Source organism: Sus scrofa, chromosome 6, assembly GCF_000003025.6.
Source record: "Sus scrofa isolate TJ Tabasco breed Duroc chromosome 6, Sscrofa11.1, whole genome shotgun sequence".
Taxonomy (NCBI): domain Eukaryota; kingdom Metazoa; phylum Chordata; class Mammalia; order Artiodactyla; family Suidae; genus Sus; species Sus scrofa.
In genome coordinates, this window is record NC_010448.4 from 2,442,423 (window position 1) to 2,456,140 (window position 13,718).

At 58.2% G+C, this 13,718-nt stretch overlaps 1 long non-coding RNA gene across 2 annotated transcripts in view; it reads left to right on the top strand.

Moving 5' to 3' along the window:
* LOC106510452 overlaps nucleotides 1-13,718 on the top strand; it is a 113,566-nt gene that overhangs the window by 28,070 nt on the left and 71,778 nt on the right. For both annotated transcript variants that reach the window (XR_002344453.1, XR_002344454.1), the window contains exons 2-5: nucleotides 827-8,375; nucleotides 8,882-8,975; nucleotides 10,888-11,051; nucleotides 11,540-11,712. This is a non-coding gene — a long non-coding RNA (uncharacterized LOC106510452). The remainder of the gene's footprint in view (nucleotides 1-826; nucleotides 8,376-8,881; nucleotides 8,976-10,887; nucleotides 11,052-11,539; nucleotides 11,713-13,718) is intronic.

Here is a 13,718-nt window from a genome sequence, read left to right on the forward strand (position 1 = left end):
CTCTCGACACCCCCGGACTCAGGCCAGGGCCCTGGCAGGCTGCACAGTGGCTCCCGTTCAGCCCCTGGCTGCTCAGCTCCGCAGGCCCAGGGAGCACAGGGGCCGTGCACGGCCCTCTGGAATCTCCGGCTGGATACACAGTTGGGATGTCGGTTTTCCATGTCACCCAAGTGCACCCAGGGTGCCCCGAGAGCTGGTGAGGCGCTATTTCTGTTTCTGTTTGGGAGGCCGTTTCTGGGCAAGATGAGCACCGAGTTGGCGAACAGGGAAGCAGGTGGCTCCCCAGCCTGGTGGGCACCAGCCAGGCCCTGAGGGGCCGGGTGCAACCACCGGATACGATCCCTTTGCTGAGCTGGGCCATCCGCCTGCTCCTGCCTTCAGGCATCGGTGTTCCCAGTCCTTGGGCTCTGGGATTCAAATAGGGGATGAGGAGTTCCCATCGTGATGTAGTGGAAATGAATCCAGCTAGGAACCATGAGGTTGCGAGTTCAATCCCTGGCCTCATTCAGTGGGTTGAGGATCCAGTGTTGCTGTGAACTGTGGTGTAGGTTGCAGAAGCGGCTCAGATCCCACGTTGCTGTGGCTGTGGCGTAGGCCAGCGGCTGTAGCTCCAATTCCACCCCTAGCTTGGGAACCTCCATGTGCCATGGGTGCGGCCCTAAAAAAAAGCAAGCAAACAAAAAAACCAAATAGGGGATGACACTGTGGCCCCTGACTCACTGAGCATCTCTACAGCCCCCTGTGAAAGGCCAGGGGATGGGGGGTAGTATCTTTTGTAATCCTAAGTCATCATTTTTTGAATGTACTATCTTATTTCTAATTTTAGGTCAGCGGGCTCCAGTGATGCAGGAGGCATGAACAGAATCGGCTGCTCAGGCCGAATTCCTCACGGGGGGCCGAGACAGAGGCGGGTTCAACACAGGGCTGAGGGCCTATCAACAGCGAACGCACAGGGTGCTCGGTGCCCACCTCTCTGCCTGCAAGGGCTGCTCTGCAGTTCCGACCGCCTCACCTTCTGCGCCGTTGGCCCGCAGGGCTGTGCCCTGTCACGAACGGGAGGACCTGAACCTGAGTCTGCGCCCACTTGGGAAGGAAGCTCGGATTCGTTCATTTTATTTTGATCCGTCCTCCTCCCCACGCGCTGACCTCATCTCCAGAGGAAGCAGATGGTCCCATTCGCACCCACCGAGACCAGGGCTTTCCCAAGAAGCTCGGCGCCCCCAGCTGCGCACAGCCACCTGCAGGAGGGGCTTTCTCCCAGTTCTAAAGCTTCTGCAGTGGCCTTCCTTCCCACTGCTATTATTTTCCTTAAATGTCTGCAGAAAACAAAAAGCTGCTTCGAAACAGCAGTTCCTTGGAACAAGGGGCAGCGATGGGTGCCGGACGCCACCCTCCGCGGTTTTCCTTGAAGGGCTCTGCCTCTGGGCGTTACATTTTCAGACTGTGTCACCCTTGCCTGTCACATAAGGCAGGTTCCGAGATGCCAGGACGCGGCCTGGAGGGCTGTGTACCTGTGCCCACCGGGGGGAGAGTCAACTCCACGGGCACAGCCGGTGCTTAAGACACCCATGGCCTCTGCGGCCTCTTGTCAAGTCCACCACTGGCTTTCCTCAACCTTCCCGAGCCGTCTTCCACCCGAGCCCAGCAGGTGCCTCCAGCCCCAGGACGGCCGTGTGCACCCGGACGCGGGCTGCAGCCCCGGGCCGCGCTGCCCGGCTGCCGGCTGGCGGCCTTCCTTTCTGCTGGAGCGGATTGAGACCCGCGGCCAGCTTGCAGGAGGGCGGTGCCTGGAGAAACAAGAGGCTTTTGAAGCACAAGGTGAACGAGCCTGGCTGTGGTTTACATTCTTTACCCTAATTTTAACAAGTATTTCAGTCCCCTTGAAAATTGCTTCTCTAGAATAATAAACAGAGCCCGCACTGAGTCATGTGCTGGCCGGGAAGGGGAGCTAAGCTTGGGGGGCTTAACAGTAGCTGGTGAACGCATGTGTGCACGGGGGGGCTGGGGGCCACTGCAGCTCAATTGGCCCTCGTGTTGGGAGGCTTGGTAGGATTGGTGTGGCAACCCGAGGGCTTAGGTTACACACAACAAGTGAAATAGTCTGTAAATAATAGGGTAGAGAATTGCAGAGGAAAGGGAGCCGGTGTCTGCCTGGCTGATCTGCCACTCATCACGCCACAGCCGATGCGTTTCGGGCCCTGCCTCCATCAGAGCCCCAGCGTTAGCAGAGGGCCTGTCAGCAAGAGAAAGAGGCCAGACCTTGGTCCTGAGAAACAGGGGCGTGGCCTCGGGGAATCCATCCATCCACTGGGTATTTCTTAAGCACCTACTATGTGCCAGCCTCTCTTCTGGACCGTGGGGATCAGCGCTGGTGAGAAATTCGAGCCGTGCCCTCCCGTGTGCGGTCCACGGCAGCAGCACGGACGTCCCTGGGAAGGGGCTAGAAATGCAGAGTCTCAGGCCCCGCCCGCCCTTCAGTAAGGCGCCAAGCCCCTTGGGTGCACAGTCAAATCGAGGAGCCTCGCTCCAGAAACAAAAGGAAGGCACTGGAAGGAGAACACACGGGGCCCCCTCCGAGGAGAGACCTGCTGGGCGCTGCCTCTTGGGCAGCCAGAGTGGCTCAGCTGGGGGATCACTGGCCCTGGGTGCCCAGAGCCGCACAGCGGGTCGGCGACCACAGCCTTGATGGAGTGGCCTGGAGACGCAGCTCTGTCCCCGCGGGAGGAAAGCAGAAACACGCCCCCATCCTAATCCCCAGAACCTGTGAACGTGACCTTGCACGGAGAAGACGTGACCTTGCACGGAGAAGACGTGACCTTGCACGGAGAAGGGACTCAGGTTTCTGCAGAGATGAGAACACTCTCGGCCTTGCTCACCACCGCGCCCGCAGCCCTCAGCACAGTGCCTGGAACCTCACGGGTGCCTCGTCGGTGCTTGCTGGCTCAAAGCGTTGACCCAGGTCCGAAGTCAAAATAGACCAACAGCCAGATCTGAACCTGTGACCTAACGGAATATTCCACTGCCCACATCCGCCCACCTCCCTTGCCAGTAAAAGCCAATTTGTAAAAATTACCCAACAGCCAGGCAGACAAGCACAGGGGTTGTGGGCTGGCCGTGGTGCCAACACAGCGTGAAATACCTGTTTCTCAAGGGTCCAGGAAGGGCAGTCTCTGCCGTGGACTGGGCTTCCTTGCCCCCTGGAGGTTTCTAAACAAGCCCCTGGCCCGAGGCCGGGAAAGCAAAGGCCTCTTTTCCCAGATGTGTGTGCGGTCCTCCAGGTCTGCAGGCCTCCTTAACCTTCAGAGAAGGGTGTCTGCAGGCAGGGGTCCCTCCGCTTAGCGAGAGAAGGGCAGTGAGGGGCGTGGGATCTCCAGTCTGTGCACGGACAGGCGCCAGCTCACCCACCCTCACAAGCAGCCTGGAGGGATGACAAGACCGGGCCAGGGGCTGCGCAAGGACCCGAGGAGAACTCGGACGTGAGCTGCTGCGTCAGGCCGCACCCACACCCTCCTCATTGGCCCCGCTCAGCTCCCAGGCACCTTCCTGTCCGGTGGGAAACGCTGAATCCTTTCCAGACGAGGCTCAGAGAAGGAAATGAACTTGCCCAGAGCTGCACAGCTTTCAGACCGATAGACCCAAACCCAAACCTCCCGGGCAGTCTGACACTGTAAGACCGGACCCTAAATCTCCAGCACGTAATTTAACGGTAGCCCAAGCCTGGTGGGGTGCCGGGCGTGGGTGTCGAGCGCCGCCTGGCCCTTCCTCAGGCGGCCCCGCACGTTGGTGTTCACAGCCCCGTCCCCAGGCTATGGGCTCTCGGCCCCGCTCTGTTCTCTTAAAGCTTGGTGGGAGTTCCCGAGGGCTTGGCTGTGGGGGCTCAGGTCTGTCGGTATCTGTAGTATTTGTGAGTAAAACTGATAAAACGTAAGACTCTTTTATCCATTAAGTTCCAAGTGAGCACAGGGATAAGCCCATTGTATAGGAACACATTTGACCTATTTTGGAAAAAAATAATCCTATTTTTCAAAAGAGAAAAGTAGCGTGAAGATTCACCTTGTCCATGTTTGCAAACCTGTTTAATGTCTGGCTTAACAGAAACAGCGGGGTTCTCGCATCTGCGTCTGCTTTCAATCTGGTGCCTAGGAAAAGAAGCCTGGCCACACGTGAGTATGTATTTGGAAATTAAGAGGTGGGTTATTGGTTGTGGGTGTCATTCTTTAATAGTACACCAAAACTCGCCAAGAGGTCGTTCCTTCAAGGTAAGTTGCGGTAATGAACTATCTCGTCCCTGTTCTGTTCAGTTCCATGGGTCTACCCTGAACTTTGAATGGATTTTTTGCCCACGCGTGATTTTGTAACATTCCAAAATGTCGTGAAGAGGCCCTGGAAGTAGCTCAGGGTCCAAGGAGCACAGGTTATAACTGCTGAATTGGGTGAAAAGCTGCAGAATGGGGTTTACATCTGCTTTCTTGACTCTGTGCTTCCTGAGGAAAGGGAGTGGGGGGAGAGGGAGGGAGGGGGCGGGGGGGGTCGTGACTGGACTCCAGGCGAGCTCCCAGACCAGCCTCAGGCCTCAGAGGCCCTTCCGCCTCGGTGGGAGCGGAGCCGCTGGGCCCCAGACAAGCTCCCGTGTCTGCAGACTTCCCCACCCTGCAGCAGCAGCCCAGGCCTCCGGGTCACTTTTCCGTAACATTCGTGCCTTTGAGGTGGGCTCTCGAGGGGGTCCCCAACTGTGCAGACATGTGCTATCTTTGCCTTGAGTCTAGACGTCACCGCTCCTGTGGTCTGATGATCACCCCTCTGCCCAGCATGGTCTCGACAGGAAAGCAGCCTCCCCCAGAGCTCACGGAGGAAGGTATCGGGGTGTTTCTGGAGCGAGGGCGGGGTTCCGGGCACTGACAAGGACGGGGAAGCGTCCAGGGACGGACAGGGTGGGAGCCAGTGCCCCCTGGCTGGGAGGGGCGGGGGAAAGGGCCGGGCGAGCATCAGCCAGGCAGGAGGGGCAGGACGGAAGCACCCCAGCCTCCCCCTCTCTGCTCCTGCCCTCCAGTCCGCTTCCAGCGTCTCCCACGGGCTGAGCCCAGCAGGAAGCACGGGAGCCTCGTCCCTGCAGGTGGCCTCCCGAGGCACATGGCCGGGCGGCGGGAAGGAGGGATCTGGCCGGGGAAGTGAGAGTGGCCTGCTCGGCTTCAGGCTTCTGAATACCGCTGTCAAAGCAGAGCAGGCACCCACCAGAGCCGTCGAAAGAGCTCGAGGGGGCAAGCCTCCGGTCCCAGCCCTGTCTCAGCCCCACGAGACGCCCAGCGGGCATGCGGCAGTGGGCTCCTGCAGGCCCTCTGTGGACCGCCGTCCTTCCCACCCGGCCTGTCCCGGCGCCCCCGCGGAGCCCTCACGGACACCCAGTCGTGCTCTGTTGGCCTCTCCGTGACTCACCGTGACTATGCACCAGGCGTGGTGTCAGGTAAGCTCCCATCTGAGCCCAGGCCCCAGACTGCTGCCCACAGGGGAGAGCAGCGAGGCGGTAGATGGCAGTGCCTTGAGGAGCGAAGCCGCGCTGTCAGCGGCTGCTTGCCTGGTCCAGCCTGGTGAGGCCAGAGGACACTGGGCCGAGGCCACAGAGCCCCAGGGCCAAAGTCCAGCCTTGGGCAGCCCTGGGCCACTGACCTTGCCCACCTGCCCGTGCCTCTGTCTCCTGCCTGTGAGACTGAGAGCCCTTCTGGGTGAGGCTTAGACTTCCCCCAGCTCTAACCACGCCCCAGCCCCGCAGGGGGTGTGGACACTGGGCCTTTGTCTTCTCTTGGACGAGCCACCAGAACCACATCCGTGCTCTAAGATTTTGTGGACAACCCACTCCTTCCCCTTGGCCCCGTGCACTTGTTGGGCTCAGCAGATGTACCATTCTGACGTCGCACTTAGAAGACTTCCTCCATCTGGATTTCTGCAGCCCACAGGGAATCATTTGCCAAATGCACGTTTGACAAAGCATGGGCCCGCTTCGCTGGGTCTTGTGGCGCTGATAAAACCCACCTTTCCCCTGACGACTTGCGTCCTGCCCACGCCTGCCTTCTGGTCGGGACGAGAGGCAGAACCACGCTGGGTGGAGGAGGCCCTGGGCTTCTGCGCCCACGTGGGCTGTGCTGATGCCAGGCGGGATGGCAGAGGACGCACAAGGCCAGGCTCCTCTGAAACTGTGGCCGTGAATAGTAACATGTGGTATTAATAGAACACACAACAGGGGTCAGTGGTACAACGGGAAACCATTCATTTCCAACGTCAGGCCCACGAGTGCGACGGGAGGAACGTTTGCAAGCTGCTGCTCACGCTTTGAGACCTCGCTGCTGCTCGCTCTTCAGGAGCCTCGGGACGGCTGACGGGGGCGGGAGGGGTGCGGGGGGGGCAGTGAAGTCAGGAGGGTTTAGAGGGACCAGAGGAGTGGCAGCTGTCCCTGCTTCCGCAAAACTGCTTCACGCAAGGGATTAGCATGCTGCCTTCCCCTGAATGCGGCTTTTAAAGATACCGCGTAGTTTTCTAAAATCACGGCAACATATACCTGATTTAAACCTCACTGATTTAACCGCACAGTTCTGCGGCATTAAGTCACATTGCGGTTAGACCTAGACCTTCTCTGGAACTTTTTCATCTTCCCAGGGGACCCTCTGTCCCCACTAAACACAGTCTCTTCCCCCAGTTCCTGACACCCCCACCCCCCGTTTTACTTTCTGTCTTTACAAATTTGAGTCCTCGCTCCACGTAGCTTAACGTCTTCAGAGTTTATCCAGGTTGGGCCCGTGTCGGTGCTTCATTCCTTGCGAAGCTGAGTAATACCCGCTGCGCGGATGTGTGGACGGACCATACGGTGCGTCTCCGGTCAGCCACGGACGGCACTTGACTTGCCTCCCCCTCTTGGCTGTCGTGAAGAGTGCCCCCTGGGCATCTTTGCTGTAAACACCTTGTCGTAGGTTGGATAATTGGCAGCCTGCGATGTTGTCTGGCCCAGCTGTCCTCAGTCGACAAGGAGGGATCAGAGGATATGATGGAAAACTCACGGACTTTGAAGCCAAAACAGACCTGGTTTCAAATGCTTGCCTGGCCGGCTGCAACATCAGGCAAGTGTAATCCTCCCCGGCCTCCATTTGTCCATCTGTGAAATGGGAATCGTGGTCACTGCTGATTGCTGTGCCAGCATCCGCACTAGCTTCCTGGTCCCTGCAAGAGCAGTAATTTTTTTCGACTTTCTACCCTCTCCCCAGGTGACTGGCAGGTGCTGGGGCTCTCACATCTCAGGGATGAGGCCTAATTAGGGGACCCTACCCCTGGCCCATGATTTGGGACCAAGGCTTCAGCCGGTCAGCTCTTGGCAGTTCCCTGGCAGCTGTTGCTGCGGTGGGGGTGGGCGCCTACCAGTGTGGTGTCCCATCAGATAGAGGAAGGGCTGATTGCCGTGCAAGTGGGGCTCCCTCGCCTAGGAGCCAACAGGAAAGCAGGTTTCCCAGGTGCCACCTGCAGCCATCCTGCCGCCCCCGGGAGCTGGCCTGCGGACAGAGCCCAGGCTGGTGGGAGTGGGGGAGGCAGAGAGGCAGAGCTGGGCCCTTCCATCCCTCCCTGTGCACACACAGGCATGCTCGTAGGGGCACACACACACACAGTCCCCTCAGTACATCTGTGGACTTAGACTGTCCGTAGACAAACAAAATACATCCCGCTAAAGAACAGTGGTCTTTCCTGAAGGTCAACCGGTGATGAGGAAAGCGCCCGAGGGGGCTGCGTTTACTGTCCCAAGGTCAGCCAGAAGGGCATATGAGTACGAGACCAGCACCCCTGCCCGAACACAGCCGTGCCTCTGTGAGTCTGTGCTCACATGCGGGGGTGCCCTTGCTCCCACGGCTGACACACACAGTCAGGTTTAGAAGTTCCATCGCAAAATCAAAGCCGGCCTTGTTGATGCGTAGCTCTGAAACACCTGCCCTGCTGGCCAGTCACCGGAGTATTACTTCAACCTGACGCAAGATGAGGCCGAGCGCAGGGGCTGAACAGAGAAGCCGCGGGGGCTGGATCCAGGTGTAGCCGGTGCACGGCCGCTGTCGACTCACCTACTTGCAGGAAAAGCAAGAGCTGTCTTGGGGCAGCTGGAGAGCTCTGAGTACGGTCCATGGAGCAGCCCAGGGCGGCGGGGCGATTGTGCTTCCCTGATTTTGATCCTTGTGCTGTGGTTCCAAAGGGAACCCCTCGTTTTTAGGAAATGTACGTGATGCCGTTAAGGGAAAGGCGGATCTTGTCTGCATCTGCCTCTGCGTGTGCGCGTGCGCGCGCGTGCGTGTGTGCGTGCGTGTGTGCGTGCGTGCGTGTGTAGCAGGGAGAAGGGAACAGCAAATCAGGTAACTACTCATACCTGGGGAATCTAGGAGAAGGGCACCCTGAGAATTTCCGTGCTCCTCTTCGATCCGTCTGAGGTCCGCACGCCAGAAGAAAAGAAAGGGGTGCGGTGTCCAAGGGGCGCCCTCGGAGAAAACAACGCGGTCAGGGGGCGGGGCGGAGGTGAGCGGCTGGTGGGGCCGCGGGGAACAAGCGGCTGCGCAGAGCCTGCAAGTCCAGAAGGGGCTGCACCCTCACGGCCGTTCGCTGGGTTCGCCAGACCCGGTGTTAGTGTCGGTTTGAATCACCGCAGCCACCCTCCCGTGGTGTCACCGTAGGCCCCACAGGGGCTGACAGATTGGAGGACGTGTGAGTGGGGCGCGGCTCGCGGGGCGGGGCACACAGGCGGAGATGGAGAGCGGGTACTTACCCAGAGCGCAGGGGCCCTGTGGTCTCACGCCGACTTTCACGCACTGCACACCGCAGCCCCACGGCGACTGGGTAAAGCCTGTCTTTCCATCTCACCCAGGTTTCGACACCTCAGAACCAGACCACTGCCTTTCTCATCATCTGCTCAAGAGACACGGTTGACCGAGACTTCGGACTCGGGCAGGGCGCCTTAGGTAAGGGGGGGTGACTTAAATCCCCCCACTGACCCACTTCTAGGAGGGTCGTCAGATCACATGGTTATCCGTATTGTCATCTGTATGTTTAACTTTGCTTTTTGCCGGGTGGTTCCTTTAGGGCTGCTTCTGCGGCACATGGAGGTTCCCAGGCTAGGGGTCAAATCAGAAAATCAGAGCTACAGCTGCCGGCCCACACCACAGCCATGGCAACACAGGATCCGAGCCATGTCTGCGACCTACACCACAGCTCACGGCAATGCCGGATCCTTAACCCACTGAGCAAGGCCAGGGATCGAACCCGCGTCTTCCTGGATACGAGTTGGGTTCATTATTGCTGAGCCACAAGGGGAACTCCCTAACTTCGCTTTTAGAGGTTTAAAGAATAGCATCGTGAGTTGGGGTTCGCTTGGGACCAAAGGAAGAACGCCACCCTCTTCCTCCTCCTCACGCCCTCCCTTCCCCCACCCGCACAGGCGAGCGTTGCCGCCGGGCCTCGGGCCAAGCTCTGCTCCATAGCAGGTGGCTTCCTTCTCTGCCTGGAATGACTGTCTCCCTGTCCATGTCCTCTGGCCACGCGGGCCGGTGCCCGGGCCCAAGTCAAGGGCGTTTCCTCCCTCGACCTTCCTCACTCCCAGAGACAGAGCTGCCTGCTGTGACCGTGGCACTGGGCGCCCCTTTCAGGGCCTTCTCTCAGGCTCTGATGTCATTCCCTTGCCTCCTGACTTGACTCTCAGCTTCTTGCTTGCTGGCCGCACGCTGTGTGAGATGCAGGGATAATTCACGTCCAAGGCAGGCAGCCTGTTCTTTCCCAGATCACCAGCGGGTTTGATGTTTCTGCCAAAAGTGATGAACGGGCAATATTACATATGTATGTAATACACGCACTTGACCGCTAAGTTTCCTCTCACTTGCCAGCCCCTGTGAATGAGACGTGGATGCGGGTATGTTGTGTTGACAGCGTCGTGGGGCCGTCCCTGGTGTCTGCAGGGAGGAGCAAGGTCATGGACCAGCTCTGTCCACCCTGGTGGAAGGACAGGCCGCCAGCTATGATTTCCTATTGCTGATACCTGACACCTGCAGTAGGATGGGCCTTTCAACTTGAATCCGGCTTGTTCCTGAGCCCCCCACCCCCACTTACCGCATCCCTGGGGTGATTTAAAGCAGAGCTTCTCCGAGCCACCTGTGCCCACATCACCAGGCATCTAGCTGAGATGCAGATTCTAGGGCGGTGCAGCTGGGTGGGGCTGAGATTCTGCATTTCCGACCAGCTCTGGGTGATGTCGCAGAGCCCCGCGTGGGGTAACCAGGAACTCAAAGTAAATGTATAACGAGAACTTAACCAAGAGTTCCGAACATTCTAATGATAAAGGGACACTAGCTACCCCTCTGCTGTTTAACAACTGGGGGCAGCTCAGGGGCCCATCCCTGTCCTCCGTCATTCTGCCTGGCACCCCCCCCCATGGACACTGCCGGGTCACGCTCGAACCCTTGCCGCCCCACTTTGAGGCACTGGATGCCTCCAGGCAGCCCTCCGGATCACTCCTCCGCCCCCTTCGCCCTCCCCTCTCCCTGGGGACCGGTCACGTGGTCTGTGTCAGTGGCCCTTGCTCTCTGGCTTCTGGCTGGGGGCGGCCATCGGGGGCAGCCGCCAGAGCCTGGGGAAACTGCAGCGGGGCCGCATTCCCTGCGGAATGGCTCGCCTCCTGGAGCAGGTCCACAGAGCCCAGCCTGCGGGCGGCTGAGGGGGGAAAGCCGGGGCTGTTGCCCTACCCCGCTGTTAGCCTTACGTTCCTGCTTGGTGCTATGTTTTATTTGTTCTTTCTATTAAACCTGTTAAATTCCAGCTCAGGTCCCTCCCTCATGAAGCCTTCCTGGATTATTTGAACCTTCAACAATCTCCTTCTTTCAGCTCACTCAGCAGGTGACGTAGCCCCCTATTTGGAGCCGTCTTCTCCCTTTGTCCAGCTGCCTCTAAGGATGCGTCTGGAGGGACTTCAACTCACTGTCCGGGACTGAACATCTCCCGTCTCCCACGGCACCGGGCACACGCTGGGCTCTTCCTGCTGACCTCAGGTAAACTCTCCCCTTTCGGGGCAGACTACAAAATGCATCTGGAACTCAAAGAATGCACATAAATACTTTGAGAAAAATCCGTTTTTAGGTGTATTCTCCATTTCCATAATAAATATTTGGGGAAATATCTGAAAACCAAAAAACATTTTTTTAAAAACTCAACTTTTCAAAGCAGCTTTATTGTGATACAATATACATACCATAGAATTCACCCATTAGAAGTGTAAAATTCAGTGGGTTTTTTTTTTTTTTGGTTTATTCACAGAGTAGAGCAGCCGTCAGCACAGTTAATTTTAGAACATTTTTGGTCCACTCAAAAGGAAACTCAGTTCCTACCTCGGTACCTTCCCTCATCTTGCTTTTTGGTTTTGAGCAGAGATTTAAAACACGGAGCAGAGAAAGGTCATTACAAGGGCAAACCCCTCACGATCCAGTTCTGTTCGCACTGCCCGTGGTTCTGATCACCCATCTTACTGTCTGCGTTTCAGGGGAGCTGGGTTCAGATGGCAGGAAAACGAACCTGGCTTTGCCACGCTCCAGTTCACCTGCCTCCTTGCACACCTGAGTTCAGGAGCCTCGTCCCTCCACCAGAGGGCGTGGCAGCATGGATGCCAGCCGCACCTGGGCTCTGCCAGGTGTTCCGACCGCAGCCCTTTGGAAGGTAAGGGCTGGTTTCTGCCGGTCTGGAATGAGCCTAAGGAGCTCAGCCCCCTGTGTTGAAATCGAGCCGGGAAGGAAGCTTTCATTCATGAGCCAACTGCAGACGTGATTGATTCAGTAGGCGAGGTGCGGACACAAAGGAAACATTATGTGTTGGTGATGATGACAATAATAACACCGCCCCGTACTGACTCTTTGCAATGTGCTCGGCAAGGCGCTAAGAGTATTACACGCGTATCTTATTTAATCCTCCCAACAGCCTTCTGAGTCGGACCTTATTATTTTGCCCCATTTGCTGATAAGGACGCTTAGAGAAAGAGGAACTTACCCAGAGGATCCTTCTTGATTTTTTTTTTTTTTTTTTGGTCTTTCTATGGCTGCACCTGCAGCATATGGAGGGTCCCAGGCTAAGGGTCCAGTCGGAGCTGTAGCCGACGGCCTACACCACAGCCACAGCCATGCAGGATCCAAGCCGTGCCTGCGACCTACACCACAGCTCACGGCAACGCCGGGTGCTTAACCCACTGAGCGAGGCCAGGGATCGAACCTGCGTCCTCGTGGCTCCCAGTCGGATTGGTTTCCGCTGCGCCGCGGCGGGAGCTCCTCCTTCCTGGTCTTAGGAAGAGTATGATGATCTGTCTGGAAGAAGGAAGAGGCCAGTGTGAACTGAATGATCTCCTGGAGGCTTCTGAGCTGTGGCCTTAGAGAATTCGGAATCACAGGCTCCCCTCGAATAAAACACTGGATGCTTTTAAACCAAACACGGGGCATGTCTGAAATGTGAGCTCCACACCCTGGGAGGCCTGTCCCCATCGGCCTGGATGGGTGTGGCCCCGGTAACCACCACATTCTGAGAGGCCAGTGCCCCCCTGGGCGTCTCCCCGTCCGCGGGTTCCCTGATCCCCTACCTGCAGCATGGCCCGCGGGGCAGCCCGCAGCCCTCCTCTCTGGCCCAGGCCCCTCCCACTGTCAAGGAGACAGGTGTTGGTGTGGTCAGGGGCAAAGTCCCAGGTGGCCCAGAACAGCGTCCCTTCGAGGCTCCTGGGACCAGGAGGTGGGACTGTAGATGCAGAAGAAGGGAGGGGGAGCCCCGACTGCCTTTAAATGGGGTGCTCCTCACTCCCATAGCAGTGAGGCAGGCTGAGCTATAAAGTCTGTGCTGGAGCTGAGGTCTTGCGACCTATGCAGATGCCCAGGAGCCCCAGCGTGCTGGCCCGGGAGTGTGCGTCCCCCACTTCTCCACGGCAGCTCGGTCCCCTACAGTGGCCTCCCCTGAGGCGCCCGCTCATCTCAGGGCCTGCGGCCCCTTCCCGGGTCCAAGCGTATCCCCGGCGGGCCTCGTGGATGCTCACGGTCAGGGGACTAACACGGTTAGGGAGCCGCCTTCCACGGTCAGGCAGCCTTACCTTCCGGCGAAGGAAGGAAAAGCTGTAAGTGGTAGATGAGCAGTGCCGACAATTTATAAGATACAGGTAAGTAGAAGAAGAAAAAGAATCGCTACCGAAGAGAAGCACTTGGGACTGTGGCATGGGGCCGCCCCTTTGGAAAACAGCCCGGCAGAGCCTCAAACAGCGAGACCTGGAGTGACCAGGCACCCGGCACGTCCACCCCGCGGCCCCCTGGGCTCACCCCTTCCTGGTCTGGACCCCAGGCGCTGGCACGTTCAATCCCTGCTCAGCGGCCACTCTGTCGGTACCGTTCCAATCAGCAGTGAGTCATCCCACCGGGACGAGGACACAGGGTGGGTGCTCACGGCTTCAGGACCTGTCGCTGTCCACTGGAAAGTCATTCCTCCCCAGATCAGGTAGCGCCTGACCAGCACCTCGGCACCTTCCCTGGGCTGGGAGGCGCCCACGTCCTCAGCTCTGCAGGCTTTCCTTCAGGTCCGGGGCTGCTGGTCCAGCCGCCAATGCCAAGAGCGAGTTTCCTCGTTAGACACAGCGAGTGAGCTGGGGTGTGTGTGTGTGTGTGTGTGTGGAACGGGCAGAGTGTGGGTACCAGGATAAA